The sequence below is a fragment of the Aulostomus chinensis genome, chromosome 1 (genome assembly GCF_037954235.1).
Source record: "Aulostomus chinensis isolate RoL2024-O1b breed Wild chromosome 1, RoL_Achi_v1.0, whole genome shotgun sequence".
Classification (NCBI taxonomy): domain Eukaryota; kingdom Metazoa; phylum Chordata; class Actinopteri; order Syngnathiformes; family Aulostomidae; genus Aulostomus; species Aulostomus chinensis.
The window spans coordinates 52,245,488-52,266,619 of NC_141320.1; the positions used below are offsets into that span (position 1 = coordinate 52,245,488).

Consider the following 21,132-nt stretch of genomic DNA (forward strand, 5'->3'; position numbering starts at 1 on the left):
AGAAGGGTTCTGATCCACCTTCCCTCCCCCTGTAGCTCCTCCTGTGTCCCCTCAGCGCTCTTGTTAGAACGGTTCTGATCCACCTTCCCTCCCCCTGTAGCTCCTCCTGTGTCCCCTCAGCGCTCTTGTTAGAACGGTTCTGATCCACCTTCCCTCCCCCTGTAGCTCCTCCTGTGTCCCCTCAGCGCTCTTGTTAGAACGGTTCTGATCCACCTTCCCTCCCCCTGTAGCTCCTCCTGTGTCCCCTCAGCGCTCTTGTTAGAACGGTTCTGATCCACCTTCCCTCCCCCTGTAGCTCCTCCTGTGTCCCCTCAGCGCTCTTGTTAGAAGGGTTCTGATCCATCTTCCCTCCCCCTGTAGCTCCTCCTGTGTCCCCTCAGCGGTCTTGTTAGAACGGTTCTGATCCACCTTCCCTCCCCCTGTAGCTCCTCCTGTGTCCTCTCAGCGCTCTTGTTAGAACGGTTCTGATCCACCTTCCCTCCTCCTGTAGCTCCTCCTGTGTCCTCTCAGCGCTCTTGTTAGAACGGTTCTGATCCACCTTCCCTCCCCCTGTAGCTCCTCCTGTGTCCCCTCAGGCTCTTGTTAGAACGGTTCTGATCCACCTTCCCTCGCCCTGTAGCTCCTCCTGTGTCCCCTCAGCGCTCTTGTTAGAACGGTTCTGATCCACCTTCCCTCCCCCTGTAGCTCCTCCTGTGTCCCCTCAGGCTCTTGTTAGAACGGTTCTGATCCACCTTCCCTCGCCCTGTAGCTCCTCCTGTGTCCCCTCAGCGCTCTTGTTAGAAGGGTTCTGATCCACCTTCCCTCCCCCTGTAGCTCCTCCTGTGTCCCCTCAGGCTCTTGTTAGAACGGTTCTGATCCACCTTCCCTCCCCCTGTAGCTCCTCCTGTGTCCCCTCAGGTTTCCAAACTCCCTCCCACTGGCTGGTGCTGAAGGAGGGCCAGAGCTCCTCCTACAGGAGCCCATCCTGGCCTCCCCCGCTGCAGCTCCTCAACTGCCCTCCCACCAGAGAGATGAGCCCCCTGGTTCAGAGGTGACAGACCACCTCTGGGAGCAGACAACAGAGACCACATCAGGCTGGACTCCGTGCAGGTACGGAGGCTGACGGCTGCTGAGTGAGTGAGTTTATGACGCTCCCACCACTGCTGCTGGATTGATTTAACACATCTGGAATATTTAGATTTATTCTGGATCAACATCTGCATCTGTTGAAGTCCTCAGTCTCCATGCAGGTGGTGTTGTTCCAGATAAAAGGTCTCAATAACAGCATCACTCCAGGTGAAACCATTCCAAAGAAGGCTAAGTGGAGCTGGCATATCAGCCCCCAATGGAAGCCTGCTGCTGCTGCCAAGCTCTCCATGTCATCATGGAAAAGTTGATTGTTCAACTCAATGTTTTTCCCATTGGGAGGAGATTTGTTGTTCCACCATGAAGTCTTTTCTGGTGATGAGTTTGTGTGTCGTAGTAGCATGAAGATATCTTGTTATCATGATCAACTCATCTGGCCTGGTGGAAGAACGCTGCTGTGTTTGGATTCAGACGAGTCAAATCTGAACCAGGGACTTGTAGTTTTATCCTCGGTCTCTGGACTCATAAAATGGAGACCGGCCCAGTTTGACACTTTTGAACTCCTTCATGATGTTCAAATCTCATGACTGAGATTCGTGATTGGAAACATCGGCGGTTCAGGAAAGAAAACATGTACCATTGAACATCGCTCTCATCCTTCTACTCAGAACGCTGCGGTGGACTCCACCGTGTCCAGGCTTTGGGCAGATACGTCTTCATCCTCCACCACCACCAGCCGCTCCACCCCACCCACCCTGTGCAGGTCTACATTACCAGGGTCGGATCTGGCAGGGTGGAGGATCTTTGATTCATCTTAGCTTTCCTGCTCCGGCTGTTTGAGAAACATTCAAATGGAAATGGTTGTTTGTGTCTTTCAGGCCACGCCAACGCCTCCTTCTGTCCCCACGCTTACGGCTGCCGAAACGTGCCGGTGTCTGAAAACCAGATCATTCTGGATGTGCCGGACCACCAGGTCCTCCTCACCTGCAGGTTCGTGCAGGCAGAGCCCTGTGGTGGTAGGTTTCCTGCTCCTCTGCTGGACTGATACCCTCTCCCTTTCCCCACACGTATCTGCTGTTTCTTCTCTGTGCCTCCTTCTCCTCTGTCAGGCCTGGACTTCTTCCTTCTGTCTCTCCAGGATCACGTCCTGGTGGTGCCTGAGAGCAGCTCCAGCTCCAGCTCCCTGAACCAAGAACCACTGGAGAAATCTGACCACTTCATCAGCAACTGTGGCCTCAACAGCTTTCATGTCAAGTCGGTGTCTCTCAGCCAGAGTTGGTCCCTGTTCTGTATCCCTGAATGTTCTAGAGGAACTAAACTGGGCCTGATTGGGACGCTTCTGTCTGCTCAGATTTGGGTTGTGAATGCATTCAGATGTCATTTACAAGCATTGGAACTAAAGACCTGAGCCTCAAGAATATTTAGTTCTTGATTTACTTTCTCTTGCAGGGTTTCACTTTGTGCAAATTTTCTTTTTAAGATCTTTGTTTTTTGTTGTCCTTCCATTTAGCGAGTTTGGCTAATAACCTTTTCCCCACTTAACTAATTTTCCTAAAATGTCTCGCTAACGTTTCCTTTTTCTCTGTCGTCCCTCCTGTCCTTGGTCTCCATTCTGTCTCAGCTCAGCTGTGTCTCTTGGGCTCTCTTCAACAACGGCGCCCTGCCTTGTGCCTGCCATGAGGTTGGAGCTGAGAGTGACACTTGCGAGTCATTTGGTGGTCGGTGCCGCTGCAGGCCCCACGTGATTGGCCGAGACTGCTCCATGTGGGCCGCGGGTTGCTGGGGATTCCCCACTGCAGACGTGAGTGTCAGATTGGATGAATGATGAGTAATAAGGGCTTTTAATGATGAGTGAGAGGACGGACCAAACCAACCTGTCCAACCATCAGAGGACAGTTTGTTGTTCTAGTTTCAACTCTTACTACATTACTGTCAGCATCATTTTGAGTTCATCAGCAACTATCACTACATTACTGTTAGCATCATTTTGGGATCATTAGCAATTCTTACGACATCACTGTCAGCATCATTTTGAGTTTATTATCAATTCTTACTACATCACTGTCAGCATCATTTTTGAATTCATGAACAATTCTTCCTACATAACTGTAGCATTATTTTGAGGTTCGGAGCAACTCTTCCTACATGACTGTCAGCATCACTTTGAGGTCATTCGAAACTTTCACTCCGTCACTGTTGGCATCATTTTGAGTTCATTAATGAGTTCATTAGCAATTCTTAAGACATCACTAGCATTATTTTGAGGTTATTAGCAATTCTTAGTACATCACTGTCGCATTATTTTGAGTTCATTCGCAGCTCTTACTACATCACTGTCCCATCATTTCAGATCATTAGCCATTCGTACTACATCACTGTCACATTATTTTGAGGTTCATAGTAACTCTTACTACATCACTAGCATTACTTTAAGGTTATTACCAGACTTACTACATTCCTGTCAGCATCATTTTGAGGTTATTAGCAGCTCTTACTAGATTACCGTCAACATCATTTTGAGTTCATTAGCAATTCTTAGTAAATCGCTGTCGCATCATTTTGAGGTTATTAGCAGCTCTTACTAGATTACCGTCAGCATCATTTTGAGATCATTAGCAATTCTTCCGACATCACTGTTGCATTATTTTGAGGTTCGTCGCAACTCTTACTACATGACTGTCAGCATCATTTTTAGGTTACTCGCAACTTTCACTACATTACTGTTAGCATCATTTTGAACTTAATAGCAATTCTTACGACATAACTGTAGCATCATTTTGAGGTTAGTTTCAACTCTTCCTCCATTACCGTCAGCATCATTTAGAGTTTATTCGCAATTATTTCGAAATAACTGTCGCATTATTTTGGGGTTCGTAGCAACACTTACTACAAGACTGTCAGCATCACTTTGAGGTTATTCGAAACTTTCACTCCATTACTGTTTGCATCATTTTGAGTTCATTAGCAATTCTTACTACATCACTGTCGCATCATTTTGAGATCATTAGCAATTCTTCTGACATCACTGTCGCATTATTTTTTAGGTTCATAGAAACTCTTACTACATTACTGTTGTATTATTTTAAGGTTCGTAGCAACTCTTACTACATGACTGTCAGCATCACTTTGAGGTATTTCGAAACATTACTACATTACTGTAAGCATCACTGAGTTTATTAGCAACTATCACGACGTTACTGTTATCATCATTTTGAGTTCAATAGCAATTCTTACGACATCAATGTCGCATCATTTTGAGATCATTAGCAATTCTTACTACATCACTGTAGCATTGTTTTGAGGTTATTAGCAACTCTTACTACATTACAATCAGCATCATTTTTAGGTTACTCGCCACTCTAACCACATGACTGTCAGCATCACTTTGAGGTTGTTCGAAACACTTACTACAGCACTGTCGCATCATTTTGAGATCATTAGCAATTCTTCTGACATCACTGTCACATTATTTTGAGGTTCGTAGCAACTCTTACTACATTATTGTTGCATTATTTAAAGGTTCGTAGCAACTCTTATTACATTACTGTCAGCATCACTTTGAGTTTATTAGCAACTATCACGACATTACTGTTAGCATCATTTTGAGTTTGTGAGCAATTCTTACGACATCACTGTCGCATTAAATTGAGTTCATTAGCAACTCTTACTACATGACTGTCAGCATCACTTTGAAGTTGTTCGAAACACTTACTACATGACTGTTAGCATCACTTTGAGGTTGTTCGAAACTCTTACTACATTACTGTAAGCATCACTGAGTTCATTAGCAACTATCACTACATTACTGTTAACATCATCTTGAGTTCATTAGCAATTCTTCCGACATCACTGTCCCATCAGTTTGAGATCATTACCAATTCTTCTGACATCAGTGTCGCATTATTTTGAGGTTCGAAGCAACTCTTACTACTTTCCTGTTGCATTTTTTAAGGTTCGTAGCAACCCTTACTACATGATTGTCAGAATCACTTTGAGGTTGTTCGAAACACTTACTACATTACTGTAAGCATCACTGAGTTGATTAGCAACTATCACTACATTACTGTAAGCATCATTTTGAGTTCATCAGCAATTCTTCCGACATCACTGTCGCAATATTTTGAAGTTCGTAGCAAATTTTGCTACATTAATGTCGCATTATTTTTAGGTTTGTAGCAACTCTTACGACATGACTGTCAGCATCACTTTGAGGTTATTCGAAACGTTCACTCCATTACTGCTAGCATCATTTTGAGTTCATTAGCAATTCTTACTAAATCACTGTCGCATCATTTTGAGATCTTTAGCAATTCTTCTGACATCACTGTCGCATTATTTTGAGGTTCGTAGCAACTCTTACTACATGACTGTCACCATCACTTTGAGGTTATTCGAAACACTTACTACATTACTGTAAGCATCACTGAGTTGATTAGCAACTATCACGACATTACTGTTAGCATCATTTTGAGTTCATTAGGAATTCTTCCGACATCACTGTCGCAATATTTTGAGGTTCGTAGCAACTTTTACTACATTACTGTCGCATTATTTTGAGATTCGTAGCAACTCTTACTACATGACTGTCAGCATCACTTTGAGGTTATTCGAAACGTTCACTCCATTACTGTAAGCATCATTTTGAGTTCATTAGCAATTCTTACTACATCACTGTAGCATTAAATTGAGTTCATAAGCAACTCTTATTAAATGACTCTCAGGATCACTTTGAGGTTCGTAGCAACTCTTACTACATTACTGTCAGCATCACTGAGTTTCTTAGCAACTATCACTACATTACTGTTCGCATCATTTTAAGTTCATTAGCAATTCTTCCGACATCACTGTCGCAATATGTTGAGGTTCATAGCAACACTTAATACATGACTGTCAGCATCACTTTGAGGTTATTTTGAAAGTTTCACTCCATTACTCCTAGCATCATTTTGAGTTCATTAGCAATTCTTCCGACATCACTGTCGCATTATTTTGAGGTTCGTAGCAACTCTTAGTACATGACTGTCAGCATCACTTTGAGGTTATTCGAAACGTTCACTCCATTACTGTTAGCATCATTTTGAGTTCATTAGCAATTCTTACTAAATCACTGTCGCATCATTTTGAGATCATTAGCAATTCTTCTGACATCACTGTCGCATTATTTTGAGGTTCGTAGCAACTCTTAATACATTACTGTCGCATTATTTTGAGGTTCCTAGCAACTCTTCCTACATGACTGTCACAATCACTTTGAGGTTATTCGAAACACTTACTACATTACTATAAGCATCACTGACTTGATTAGCAACTACCACTACATTACTGTCGCATCATTTTAAGTTCATGAGCAATTCTTCCGACATCACTGTCGCAATATTTTGAGGTTCGTAGCAACTTTTACTACATTACTGTCGCATTATTTTGAGGTTCGTAGCAACTCTTAGTACATGACTGTCAGCATCACTTTGAGGTTATTCGAAAAGTTCACTCCATTACTGTTAGCATCATTTTGAGTTCATTAGCAATTCTTACTAAATCACTGTCGCATCATTTTGAGATCATTAGCAATTCTTCTGACATCACTGTCACATTATTTTGAGGTTCGTAGCAACTCTTACTACATTACTGTCAGCATCACTTTGAGTTTTTTAGCAACTATCACTACATTACTGTTAGCATCATTTTGAGTTTATGAGCAATTCTCACGACATCACTGTAGCATTGAATTGAGTTCATTCGCAACTCTTACTAAATGACTGTCAGCATCACTTTGAGGGTGTTCGAAACTCTTACTACATTACTGTTAGCATCATCTTGAGTTCATTAGCAATTCTTCCGACATCGCTGTCGCAATATTTTGAGGTTCGTAGCAACTTTTACTACATTATTGTTGCATTATTTTTAGGTTCGTAGCAACACTTACTACATGACTGACAGCATCACTTTGAGGTTATTCGAAACTTTCACTCCATTACTGTTAGCATCTTTTTGAGTTCAATAGCAATTCTTATTACATCACTGTCGCATCATTTTGAGATCATTAGCAATTCTTCCGACATCACTGTCGCATTATTTTGAGGTCCGTAGCAACTCTTTGTACAAGACTGTCAGCATCACTTTGAGGTTATTTGAAACGTTCACAACATTACTGTTAGCATCATTTTGAGTTCATGAGCAATTATTACTAAATCACTGTCGCATCATTTTGAGATCTTTAGCAATTCTTCTGATATCACTGTCGCATTATTTTGAGGTTCGTAGCAACTCTTACTACATTACTGTCGCATTATTTTGAGGTTCGTAGCAACTCTTCCTACATGACTGTCACCATCACTTTGAGGTTATTCGAAACACTTACTACATTCCTGTAAGCATCACTGACTTGATTAACAACTACCACTACATTACTGTTAGCATCATTTTAAGTTCATGATTAATTATTCCGACATCACTGTCGCAATATTTTGAGGTTCGTAGCAACTTTTACTACATTACTGTCGCATTATTTTGAGGTTCGTAGCAACTCTTAGTCCATGACTGTCAGCATCACTTTGAGGTTATTCGAAACACTTACTACATTACTGTCAGCATCATTGACTTGATTAGCAACTACCACTACATTAGTGTCGCATCATTTTAAGTTCATGAGCAATTCTTCCGACATCACTGTCGCAATATTTTGAGGTTCGTAGCAACTTTTACTACATTACTGTCGCATTATTTTGAGGTTCGTAGCAACTCTTAGTACATGACTGTCAGCATCACTTTGAGGTTATTCGAAACACTTATTACATTACTGTAAGCATCACTGAGTTGATTAGCAACTATCACTACATTACTGTAAGCATCATTTTGAGTTTATTAGCAACTATCACTACATTACTGTTAGCGTCATTTTGAGTTTATTAGCAATTCATAGACATCACTGTAGCATTAAATTGAGGTTAGTAGCAACTCTTACTACATGACTGTCAGCATCACTTTGAGGTTATTCGAAACACTTACTCCATTACTGTAAGCATCACTGAGTTTATTAGCAACTATCACTACATTACTGTTAGCATCATTTTGAGTTCATTAGCAATTCTTCTGACATCACTGTCGCATTATTCGGAGGTTCGTAGCAACTTTTACTACATTACTGTCGCATTTTTTTGAGGTTCGTAGCAACTTTTACTACATTACTGTCACATTATTTTGAGGTTCGTAGCAACTCTTACTACATGACTGTCAGCATCACTTTGAGGTTATTCGAAAGTTTCACTCCATTACTGTTAGCATCATTTTGAGTTCATTAGCAATTCTTACTACATCACTGTCGCATCATTTTGAGATCATTAGCAATTCTTCCGACATCACTGTCGCAATATTTTGAGGTTCGTAGCAACTCTTACTACATTATTGTTGCATTATTTAAAGGTTCGTAGCAACTCTTACTACATTACTGTCAGCATCACTTTGAGTTTATTAGCAACTATCACTACATTACTGTTAGCATCATTTTGAGTTGTTGAGCAATTCTCACGACATCACTGTAGCATTAAATTGAGTTCATTAGCAACTCTTACTAAATGACTGTCAGCATCACTTTGAGGTTGTTCGAAACTCTTCCTACATTACTGTAAGCATCACTGAGTTTCTTAGCAACTATCACTACATTACTGTTAGCATCATCTTGAGTTCATTAGCAATTCTTCCGACATCACTGTCGCAATATTTCGAGGTTCGTAGCAACTTTTACTACATCACTGTCGCATCATTTTGACATCATTAGCAATTCTTCCGACGTCACTGTCGCAATATTTTGAGGTTCGTAGCAACTCTTACTACATTATTGTTGCATTATTTTAAGGTTCGTAGCAACTCTTACGACATTACTGTAAGCATCACTGAGTTTCTTAGAAACTATCACTACATGACTGTTAGCATCATTTTAAGTTCATTAGCAATTCTTACTACATCACTGTCACATCATTTGTAGATCATTAGCAGTTCTTCCGACATCACTGTCGCAATATTTTGAGGTTCGTAGCAACTCTTATTACATTACTGTCAGCATCACTTTTAGTTTATGAGCAACTATCACTACATTACTGTTAGCATCATTTTGAGTTTATGAGCAATTCTCACGACATCACTGTAGCATTAAATTGAGTTCATTAGCAACTCTTACTAAATGACTGTCAGCATCACTTTGAGGTTGTTCCAAACTCTTACTACATTACTGTAAGCATCACTGAGTTTCTCAGCAACTATCACTACATTACTGTTAGCATCATCTTGAGTTGTTGAGCAATTCTCACAAAATCACTGTAGCACTGAACTGAGTTCATTAGCAACTCTTACTACATTGCTGTAAGCATCACTGAGTTGATTAGCAACTATCACTACATTACTGTTAGCATCATTTTGAGTTCATTAGCATTTCTTCCGACATCACTGTCGCAATATTTTGAGGTTCGTAGCAACTTTTACTACATTACTGTCGCATTATTTTGAGGTTCGTAGCAACTTTTACTACATTACTGTCACATTATTTTGAGGTTCGTAGCAACTCTTACTACATGACTGTCAGCATAACTTTGAGGTTATTCGAAAGTTTCACTCCATTACTGTTAGCATCATTTTGAGTTCATTAGCAATTCTTACTACATCACTGTCGCATCATTTTGAGATCATAAGCAATTCTTCCGACATCACTGTCGCAATATTTTGAGGTTCGTAGCAACTCTTACTACATTATTGTTGCATTATTTTAAGGTTCGTAGCAACTCTTACTCCATTACTGTCAGCATCACTTTGAATTTATTAGCAACTATCACTACATTACTGTTAGCATCATTTTGAGTTGTTGAGCAATTCTCACGACATCACTGTAGCATTAAATTGAGTTCATTAGCAACTTTTACTAAATGACTGTCAGCATCACTTTGAGGTTGTTCGAAACTCTTCCGACATTACTGTAAGCATCACTGAGTTTCTTAGCAACTATCACTACATTACTGTTAGCATCATCTTGAGTTCATTAGCAATTCTTCCGACATCACTGTCGCAATATTTTGAGGTTCGTAGCAACTTTTACTACATCACTGTCGCATCATTTTGACATCATTAGCAATTCTTCCGACATCACTGTCGCAATATTTTGAGGTTCGTAGCAACTCTTACGACATTATTGTTGCATTATTTTAAGGTTCGTAGCAACTCTTACTACATTACTGTAAGCATCACTGTGTTTCTTAGCAACTATCACTACATGAATGTTAGCATCATTTTAAGTTCATTAGCAATTCTTACTACATCACTGTCACATCATTTTGAGATCATTAGCAGTTCTTCCAACATCACTGTCGCAATATTTTGAGGTTCGTTGCAACTCTTACTACATCACTGTCGCATCATTTTTAGATCATTAGCAATTCTTCTGACATCACTGTCACATTATTTTGAGGTTCGTAGCAACTCTTACTAAATGACTGTCAGCATCACTTTGAGGTTGTTCGAAACTCTTCCTACATTACTGTAAGCATCACTGAGTTTCTTAGCAACTATCACTACATTACTGTTAGCATCATCTTGAGTTCATTAGCAATTCTTCCGACATCACTGTCGCAATATTTTGAGGTTCGTAGCAACACTTACTACATGACTGTTAGCATCACTTTGAGGTTATTCGAAAGTTTCACTCCATTACTGTTATCATCATTTTGAGTTCATTAGCAATTCTTACTACATCACTGTCGCATCATTTTGAGATCATTAGCAATTCTTCCGACATCACACTCACATTATTTTGAGGTTCGTAGCAACTCTTACTACATTATTGTTGCATTATTTTAAGGTTCCTAGCAACTCTTACTACATTACTGTCAGCATCACTTTGAGTTTATTAGCAACTATCACTACATTACTGTTAGCATCATTTTGAGTTGTTGAGCAATTCTCACAAAATCACTGTAGCACTGAACTGAGTTCATTAGCAACTCTTACTAAATGACTGTCAGCATCACTTTGAGGTTGTTCGAAACTCTTACTACATTACTGTAAGCATCACTGAGTTTCATAGCAACTATCACTACATTACTGTTAGCATCATCTTGAGTTCATTAGCAATTCTTCCGACATCACTGTTGCAACATTTTGAGGTTCGTAGCAACACTTACTACATGACTGTAAGCATCACTTTAAGGTTATTCGAAACACTTACTACATTGCTGTAAGTATCAATGAGTTGTTTCGCAACTATCACTACATTACTGTTAGCATCATTTTGAGTTCATTAGCATTTCTTCCGACATCACTGTCGCAATATTTTGAGGTTCGTAGCAACTCTTACTACATGACTGTCAGCATCACTTTGAGGTTATTCGAAAGTTTCACTCCATTACTGTTAGCATCATTTTGAGTTCATTAGCAATTCTTACTACATCACTGTCGCATCATTTTGAGATCATTCGCAATTCTTCCGACATCACTGTCGCAATATTTTGAGGTTCGTAGCAACTCTGACTACATTATTGTTGCATTATTTTAAGGTTCCTAATAACTCTTACTACATTACTGTCAGCATCACTTTGAGTTTATTAGCAACTATCACTACATTACTGTTAGCATCATTTTGAGTTGTGAAGCAATTCTCACGAAATCACTGTAACATTGAACTGAGTTCATTCGCAACTCTTACTAAATGACTGTCAGCATCACTTTGAGGTTGTTCGAAACTCTTTCTACATTACTTTTAGCATCACTGAGTTTCTTAGCAACTATCACTACATTACTGTTAGCATCATCTTGAGTTCATTAGCAATTCCTCCGACATCACTGTCGCAATATTTTGAGGTTCGTAGTAACTTTTACTACATTACTGTCGCATTATTTTGAGGTTCGTAGCAACTCTTACTACATGACTGTCAGCATCACTTTGAGGTTATTCGAAAGTTTCACTCCATTACTGTTAGCATCATTTTGAGTTCATTAGCAATTCTTACTAAATCACTGTCGCATCATTTTGAGATCATTAGCAATTCTTCTGACATCACTGTCACATTATTTTGAGGTTCGTAGCAACTCTTACTACATTACTGTAAGCATCACTGAGTTTCTTAGCAAGTATCACTACATTACTGTTAGCATCATTTTAAGTTCATTAGCAATTCTTACTACATCACTGTCACATCATTTTGAGATCATTAGCATTTCTTCCGACATCACTGTCGCAATATTTTGAGGTTCGTAGCAACTGTTACTACATTACTGTCAGCATCACTTTGAGTTTATTAGCAACTATCACTACATTACTGTCGCATCATTTTGAGTTTATGAGTAATTCTCACGACATCGCTGTAGCATTGAATTGAGTTCATTAGCAACTCTTACTAAATGACTGTCAGCATCACTTTGAGGTTGTTCAAAACTCTTCCTACATTACTGTAAGCATCACTGAGTTTCTTTGCAACTATCACTACATTACTGTTAGCATCATCTTGAGTTCATTAGCAATTCTTCCGACATCACTTTCGCAATATTTTGAGGTTCGTAGCAACTCTTACTACATTACTGTTGCATTATTTTTTAGGTTCGTAGCAACTCTTACTACATGACTGTCAGCATCACTTTGAGGTTGTTCGAAACTCTTACTACATTACTGTAAGCATCACTGAGTTGATTAGCAACTATCACTACATTACTGTTAGCATCATTTTGAGTTCATTAGCATTTCTTCCGACATCACTGTCGCAATATTTTGAGGTTCGTAGCAACTTTTCCTACATTACTGTCGCTTTTTTTTTAGTTTCGTAGCAACTTTTACTACATTACTGTCACATTATTTTGAGGTTCGTAGCAACACTTACGACATGACTCTCAGCATCACTTTGAGGTTATTCGAAAGTTAGGTTAACCTCTGGGTTCTGGGCCCAGCATGCTTCCTCTGCGCCATTCTGCTCTACCATTGACTGAACAGGCCTTGTTTTAGGAGAGCCTTATCTGTCTTTGTCTCTGCCCTGCTCTCCTGCTCTCTTTCCCCCCAACCGGTCAAAGCAGAAGGCCGTCCCCACTGATCCTGGATCTGCTCCACGTTCCTGCCTTTTAAAAGGAAGGTTTTCATCACCACTGTTGCAGGATGTGCTGCTGGTGGAGAATTGTTGGGTGTAGATTCATTGAAGGAGTTTGGTGCTGGACCTGCTCTACTAGTAAAGTGTCATGAGATAACTTTTGTTGTGACTTGACACACACACACACACACACACACACACACACACACACACACACACACACACACATTCATTTCTTCCTGCCATGAACACAGACTGGGTGTTTAATGTTAACAAAAATTCTACTTTGTCAGTGAAGTAATTCAGTCTCCAACTTTCAGTGTCTGTCAGGATGGTTGAGCGGTCTAAGGCGCTGCGGTCTAAGGCGCTGCGTTCAGGTCGCAGTCTCTCCTGGAGGCGTGGGTTCAAATCCCACTTCTGACAAAGGACATTTTCTCCACATTCCTATGCATCCACAGTGGTAAATTCCAAACCCAGTTGAAGCTGCTCTCCACTGATGGGAGTGAGTGGTTGAACTGGCAGCAGAGGAGGCAAAGGAGCTTCCCTGTGACAGTCCAACATCACCTGGTTTCCTCCAACATGGAGCAGCCACCAAACTCTAACTTCAATGTTGGATCAAAGTCTGCTGAAGAAATGTGTTTGGTTCAAAATCACATTTGTGTTCATCCTTCAATTCACATTTTGTCCATTAACTTCATCATCAGAGTCTCCATCTCATCACATGACTAAAGTCTGGGTTCTGTGTTGGTGGTAAACATCCTTCCACTCACCCAGGCTCCCCACTGGTCTGCACACAGAAATGCATATTTTACTGGTTTAACCAGTTCCTCAAGTAGTTTAGGAAAAAAGACACTTTGTTAGCTCCTGTAAAGGTCCCACTTTGGGTCGTAACACTTTTTTCCTGACTGCTTGACGTCTCAGTCAGAACAGCTGAGATGAGAACTGAATGTCTGGATTTCTTCCTGACATCATCAGGGTCTGAGGAGTTCATTAAAAAAAGGATTCAGTCAGATGGGAGTTAGAACTTGGAGACCAAAGGAAGAACCTCCAAATTCAGGACCCTGAGATCAAAGTGAACACTCTGATCTCAGACGTCTGGGATATTTCACATCCTGATGGCCCTCCAAAATAAGAGCCCTGTGTCACTGTCTAAAAATCATCATTTGTTTGTGAAAAAATCAGGGTAGGTTTGTCAGACTTTGTCAGACCTTTCCCCAAATCATCATTTGTTTGTGAAAAAATCAGGGTATGTTTGTCAGACTTTGTCAGACCTTTCCCCAAATCATCATTTGTTTGTGGAAATTAGATCCAGAAAACCACTGCAGTCCCTCATACATGATTAGTGCCATAGTTTGTCTCACACGTTTCATCTTTGATGGTTCCATGGTGGAATGGTGAGCACTCTGGACTCTGAATCCAGTGATCCCAGTTCAAACCTCAGTGGGTCCTCCAGCAGGTCTCTGACAGGTGTTGATAGAGGAGTTGTGGCTGCTGACTACAGTGGAAGACACCATCAACAATGATGTGTAGAAGCTCTCAGCTCCTTCAGTCACATGACTGGGCCATCCTGTCATGTCAGTGATGTCACTTGGCAGGACTGCCATTGCATTCTTAATTCTATAACATCTGAGATTAAAATCTATGGAATTACAACCAACAAGCAGCCAAACACCTGATCAGATGCTCCTTCATCAGGCTGAGAAGAATCAATCTAAACTGGGATGAAGAAAATTAAGTGAGAGGAGAAACCTCCTGATTGGCTGACATGGACCCACCTGATCCATGTCAGCCTTATTGGAGCAGAAAGAGGTGGATCAGAGGAATCAGTGGATCAAGACTCAGGTGGCAGATGAAGAATCTCTGTATTCACAATGGAGTCAGAGAAATCTTCCAACGTGAGAGAACGTGACAGACCATTTTATACTGAAGACAGGCTGTGTGTGTGTGTGTGTGTGTGTGTGTCCCTACTGACTGGAAACTGAATAATAACCAGACTAACTTTTATCTTTGACCAAGTCTGGTTGACTCACTAAATTCATAACTAAAGTGATTATTTAATTAATAAACAGAACATTTGTCTGAAGTCATGATCAAATTAATGTAAAATCTGAGCAACGAGGGTTTGAAAATGTTCAAATGAGTCAAAACAATGTCCTGGGATCAACAGGGACCTTTAGATCCACACCAGTCTTCCCTGACCTCATAGAAACTGGAACCTTTTAACAAATAAATTCAAATTCAACTCAGCAGCAACTCTAGAACAGTCGCTAACTTGCTAATTCCTGTTAGCTCCAGATCAGACAATGCAGGCTCACCTTCACGCTTGGTTGTACGACCGCCACCAGTTGAAGCTTCTCTGGTTCAACAAACTCTGGGGACTCAAGACACAAGTCAGCACCGGTGCAGGTCCAGATCCAGATGTTAGCTGAGGGGGACAATGGCTTAAGGGAGCTCCAGGGAGCTGGTTTGAACTGGTCCCTCATCTCTGTGAGTAGAAACCATCTGAGGTGGAGGGGGAAGGTCTGCTTTGACCTCCTGACCTCCCAGTAAAGCCAGTATAGATGTTGAGCTTGAAGGAGTTGATGGCCTCCTTCATCTTCTTGTTGGAGATGTTTGCTAAACTCAGCACCACCACAGATCAGAGGAAAGTCCACTTGTCAGCTGGACACTGGAGTTTCTAGTGACCTGCAGGATCTTAGTTGTGGTGGCAGCAGGCCTGTTCCAAGAGCTTTGCTCACATTCCTGATCAGGCTCCATAATGGTTCTGGACCACTGAGTGATAGAAGCTGATCCTGGGGGTGGACTGTCTTTAGGGGGCTGAGGTGTCTGGTGGTCTTGGTGGACCCTCTGCATCTCAAGCTGAGACCACAGAGTCCTGTGTTCTTGAGTCATTGTCTGTAGTCTCTGTTGTTGGAGAGCTCAGTGTGGTCCCTGATGGTCTAGTGGCTAGGATTTGGCGCTCTCACCGCCATGGCCTGAGTTCGATTCCCGGTCAGGGAATGAGTTATTTAGAGGTTGAGGGAGAGGTGATCAGGTGGTCCACATGATGGTGGAGGTGATGAAGTGTGAATCCATCATGGCTCCACTCTCACCCCCATTGTAGAGTTCTTGGTTCACTCTGCCATGGCCCCATGTTGAAGGGTGACTGTCTCATTCAGGTTCAACCCTTTGTTAGACCCTATTAAGTCACTGACTCCTGCAAGGACAAACTCTGTAATCCTCCTTTGTAGCTTTGGCTCCTTGCAGCACAGAAAGTCCATTCACTGATGTAGGAACTGGAAAACTTAGAGCTCCAGTCCTTGGTTCCTTCCTCCATTGAGCAGAACAAACACAGAACAGAGAGCAGTTCCTCCTACAGTTCTCAGAAAGTCTGAGGGCACCAAAGAAAGGAGGGAAATGCAATCAATGTTGAATTCATTTACATTTCTTATATTTGATCAAAGATAGAACTTAATAAGCTGCCATCAACCTTGATGACCAACTCCTTCACTGTGTAGTTCAAAGTCTCTGGTTTGATTTGTGTCAGGACTTCAGAAGCTCCAATCCTCTCTAAGTTCTAGTGAGAGTGGAAGAGATTATAAATGAGAGAAGCAGGGCCCTCACTCAGAACTGAACCAGCTCAGTTGGGAGAGCCTTAGACTGAAGATCTAAAGGTCCCTGGTCCGATCCCAGGTTTCAGCAGAGGAGCAGCATTGACTTTACTTTCCAGTGGAGGAACTGCAGACATGAAGGAAACTAACATCTTGTCCTGTGCATTCTTGTGACATTCAGGACATTTTTGGAGCCTCTTGTTGGATTTTGCCACAGAGAATCAGAGCCAATCAAAAGCATGGTGGACTTTAACATGGAGGACTGAACAAGTCAAGAAAGCATCAGTTTGACCTTCACAGGTGTTTCTGTTCCTGTCTCAATGCTGTAGAAAGAGCCTGAGGAGCTCAGACGGTAGAGCATCAGACTTTTAATGTGAGGGTCCAGGGTTCAAGTCCCTGTTCAGGTGCTGTGGAGGTTCCAGTGTTTGACAACATGGTACTGAATGAAGTTTAGTGTTGAACAAACTGTCATCATCAAAAGTAGAAGTGTTCTTGTCTTGATGCTGTGAGACAGTCGCTAGAAAAGTGACCACTAATAATTTCATGTGGCATGCAATTAACAAAAGACCACAAATGACACTGGTCAAGTTAATTTTATTTGTATTGCGCCAAATCACAACAAAAGTTCTCTCATGACTCTTTACTAGTAGAGCAGGTCCAGCACCAAACTCCTTCAATGAACCTCCACCCAACAATTCTCCACCAGCAGCACATCCTGCAACAGTGGTGATGAAAACCTTCCTTTTAACAGGCAGGAACGTGGAGCAGATCCGGGATCAGTGGGGACGGCCTTCTGCTTTGACCGGTTGGAGGGAAAGAGAGCAGGAGAGCGGGGCAGAGACAAAGACAGATAATGGAGGAAGACAGATATGCAGAAGGAAAGAGTGGGACAGAGATAAAGAGAGAGAGAAGTGAAGAGACTGATGAACAGACGGTGAGCAGGTGGAGCTACGGGTGGCAGCTTGAGCCTCTTCAGGTCTGCAGCCTCCTCCAGCAGCACCCACATCTGGGATGAGGGGAGCCTGAAGGCTCTGGAGAAGGAGACGAGTTCGTAATACATATGAGTATGATTTATGTATGACACATATAGGAGGACAGAGAGGGAAGAGAGGAGTAGAGAGAAGCCCAGTGCACCATGGGAGATCCCCCAGCAGTCTAAGCCTTTAGCAGCATATCTAAGGGCCAGCCTAAGCAGCCCAACTATAAGCCTGATCAAAAAGGAAGGTCTTTCGTCTGCTCTTATAGGTCAAGAGGGTGTCTGCATCCTGGACTGAAACTGTGAGACGGTTCCACAGGAGGGGAGCCTGATAGCTGAAGGCTCTGGCTCCATTCTACTTTTAGAACTCTAGGAACCACCAGTAACCCCGCATCCTGGGAGTGAAGGGTTCTAGCTGGATAATAGGGGACTAGGAGCTCTGTCAGGTATGAAGGAGCCTGACTGTTGAGGACTTTGATGGTAGAAGGAGAATTTTGAATTCTCTTCTAAATTTGACAGGGAGCCATGCAGAGAGGCCAGTACAGGAGAGACATGGTCTCTTCTACTAGTTCTAGTCAGGCAGCAGCGTTCTGGACCAGCTGGAGAGTCTTTAGGGACCTCCTGGTGCAGCCTGATAGGAGGGAATTGCAGTAATTCAGCCTGGAAGTGACAAAGGCATGGACTAGTTCTTCTGCATCTTTTTGAGACAGGATGTGTCTGATCTCAGCAATGTTTCACAAATGAAAGAAAGCAGTCCTAGAAATTTGCTGAATGTGGGCATGAAAGGACAGATCCTGATCAAAGAGACCTCCTCGGTTCCTTAGGGTGGTGCTGGGGGCCAAGGTGATACCTTCCAGGGTACCTGTCTCATTCGATAAACTTGTAAAGTGTCATGAGATAACTTCTGTTGGGATTTGGCACAAAATAAATAAAATTGACTTGACGACTTTGAAGTTAGAATTAAATTTAAAGTAGAAAACTCTTCCCTCTTCAAACCTGTCACTCAGTGTTGTAAACTGTTTCAAACAAATTCTACTGTTCAACAGTTCAAGTGTTTCTAATGAAGCTGAATGTTCTCTTCTACTTTCCTCAATTGGGTTTCTTTCATGTCCTCCTGAGATCAAAGACAGAATTCTAGCTACTGTCAAAGCCCTGATGACATCATCAGGAATTCTGACTTTGATCTGGAGACTCTTGCTTTAATCTGAATTTGATCTGACTAATGTTTTAGTTTAGGTTGCATGATACCGACCACCTCATTTCTCCTGATGGACTGGTGACCTGTCCAGGGTGAACCCTGCCTCTTGAACAATGTCACCTGGGATCACCCCCCCCCCCATGACCCTTAAAGGATAAGAATAGAAAGTGGATGGATGACTTCTCCAGTAACGTCCTGCTCTCATTGGTCTGTCTTCATTTTGACTCCTCCCACTGCCACAATGACCAGCCTTTATACTCTTGGTGACTGGGGCCCTGGTTGCTGCAGGCCTCAACACCAGCCTGTGGTTGTGAGCAGGGCAGAACAGAACTGACAGTATCTCCCATGCAGGACCTGGGTCAGCGCCTGGTGCCAGCTGGGGCACCGCTTTAACCTGGACGCCCTGGAAGATCTTCTCCAGGAACTCGCCTTTTTCAATCGAAACAGCGTGAAACTTCAAGTAAAGAATTAAAATTATTTAATTCACAATGAGGCCTCTGTCATAAAACAAAATGAACAACTGACTACCTCACCATGATCACCAGGAGGTAACCTGGTAGTCAGAGCAGTGGTGCTCAGGTCTGTGGACTCACAGGAGGATTCTTCTTCTGGTCACAGGTTTGAAGACATCAGTGGAAGAGAGAGGAGAGGCTGTGAGAAACCTGCCACACCTCTCCAGTGACCTGGGACATGATGGCAGTGGTGGGATTTGAACCCACGCCTCCTCAGAGACTGGAGCCTAAATCCAGCGCCTTAGAACGCTCGGCCACACTACCTCACTGTGCTGCTCTCTGAGTTGGTCTGCTAAAGGCATGTTGAAGAGGAAGTAACATCATGATATCAAACTTATTCTGAAGGGGGACCCCTTTCCTCCACGGTCACAGGAAGTGACAACAGCGCTGCTAGAAGCAGGAAAGAAATGGTAAAAGGACTCAGTTTGTACAGAGCCTTTCTACCTCAGCAGCACTCAAGGAGCTGAACAATGTCCTCTCATTCACACACAGTCACACACTGATGCTGAAGGCTGCCATGCAAGGAGCCAATCTACTCATCAGAAGTATTTGGGGGTTCAGTGTCTCACTCAAGGACACTTTGACATGGTCACCAGGGGTAGTGAGGATGGAACTGGACCCTGGTATCTGCAACGACTCCATCAACTCCTGATCTAGCAGCTCTGCTGGGTCCAACTATTTTACAGAACATTTGACAGACCTGTGGAGCACTGAGGACACACATGAGTTGATCACATGATCCACTGAAGCACCATTTTACCTGCCACTGAGGTCACCAACATGAGCTTGAGTTGGGAATCTTGAACTGAACCTGGTATCACAGCGACACCTGCTGCTGCAAAATGGAACAGCAACATTGAACCAAGTACAGGATTGGAGGGAGACTGATGGTCGCTGTTTGGGTTTTTGAAGGACAAGGAGGGCGTGGGTTCAAGCTGGATTCTCAGAGACGATTTCCCCAACCTCTTTATTGGCATCTACACTGTCATCCAGTCATGTGACTGAAGTCATCCAGTCATGTGACTGAAGTCATCCATTCATGTCAGTGATGTCACTCTGCAGGACTGTCATTGCCGTCTCATTCTAGAAAAGAATCCAGACTCCACCTGTGGCTCCATGATAACTGAGGGACCTCTGGTTGGAGGCTGGACGATGATGCAGCAAGAACAAATACCAGTGCCCAACCAGATCAACTTAATGGCAGTTTTTGTAGTGATTTGATGCCTCATGAGGAGAAAATTTGGGCACAAATGTTGGACAAGAGTGTTTGTGGAGGGGTGTTTTTGTTGTTGTTGCAGTGTTGTAAGTCACTGTACCTGCAGCTAAAAGATTGAACTTTCTCCAAATGTCCTCAAGATGGTTTCCAATGACATCAGTTGTCACAAGAGGAAGCCTGCATGTAAACACACTCATGAGGAGAACACACACTTGAGAGACATTTGTCTTGCAAAAGCTTCCCAGATCAGGAAAACATGAAACAACACAACAGAAAAATGTCCTTTGTCCATTCTGTGTTGGTGTGACTCAAACTGAGTAGATAATGCAATTTATCATGGTCGTTCAGACCCAACTTGGAGGTTCTGGTTTTAGAAAGCGTTTTTCAGATAATGCAGCAGGAAATGAACTCAGTTAACCTGACATAATGGAGCCATCATTGGATATGACGGTGAGGGGGCTGAGCTTATTTTCTCTGAGGTCACCATGGAAAGATCCACCTGGTACCACTTACTGATCTTTG

The 21,132-nt window shown here is 42.3% G+C and overlaps 1 non-coding gene across 1 annotated transcript; it reads right to left on the bottom strand.

Moving 5' to 3' along the window:
- Positions 1 to 19,576: 19,576 nt before the first annotated feature.
- On the bottom strand, positions 19,577 to 19,658 carry trnal-uag (transfer RNA leucine (anticodon UAG)). Its single transcript has one exon. It is a non-coding gene; the product is annotated as a tRNA-Leu (tRNA).
- Between the last annotated feature and the right edge of the window lie 1,474 nt (positions 19,659 to 21,132).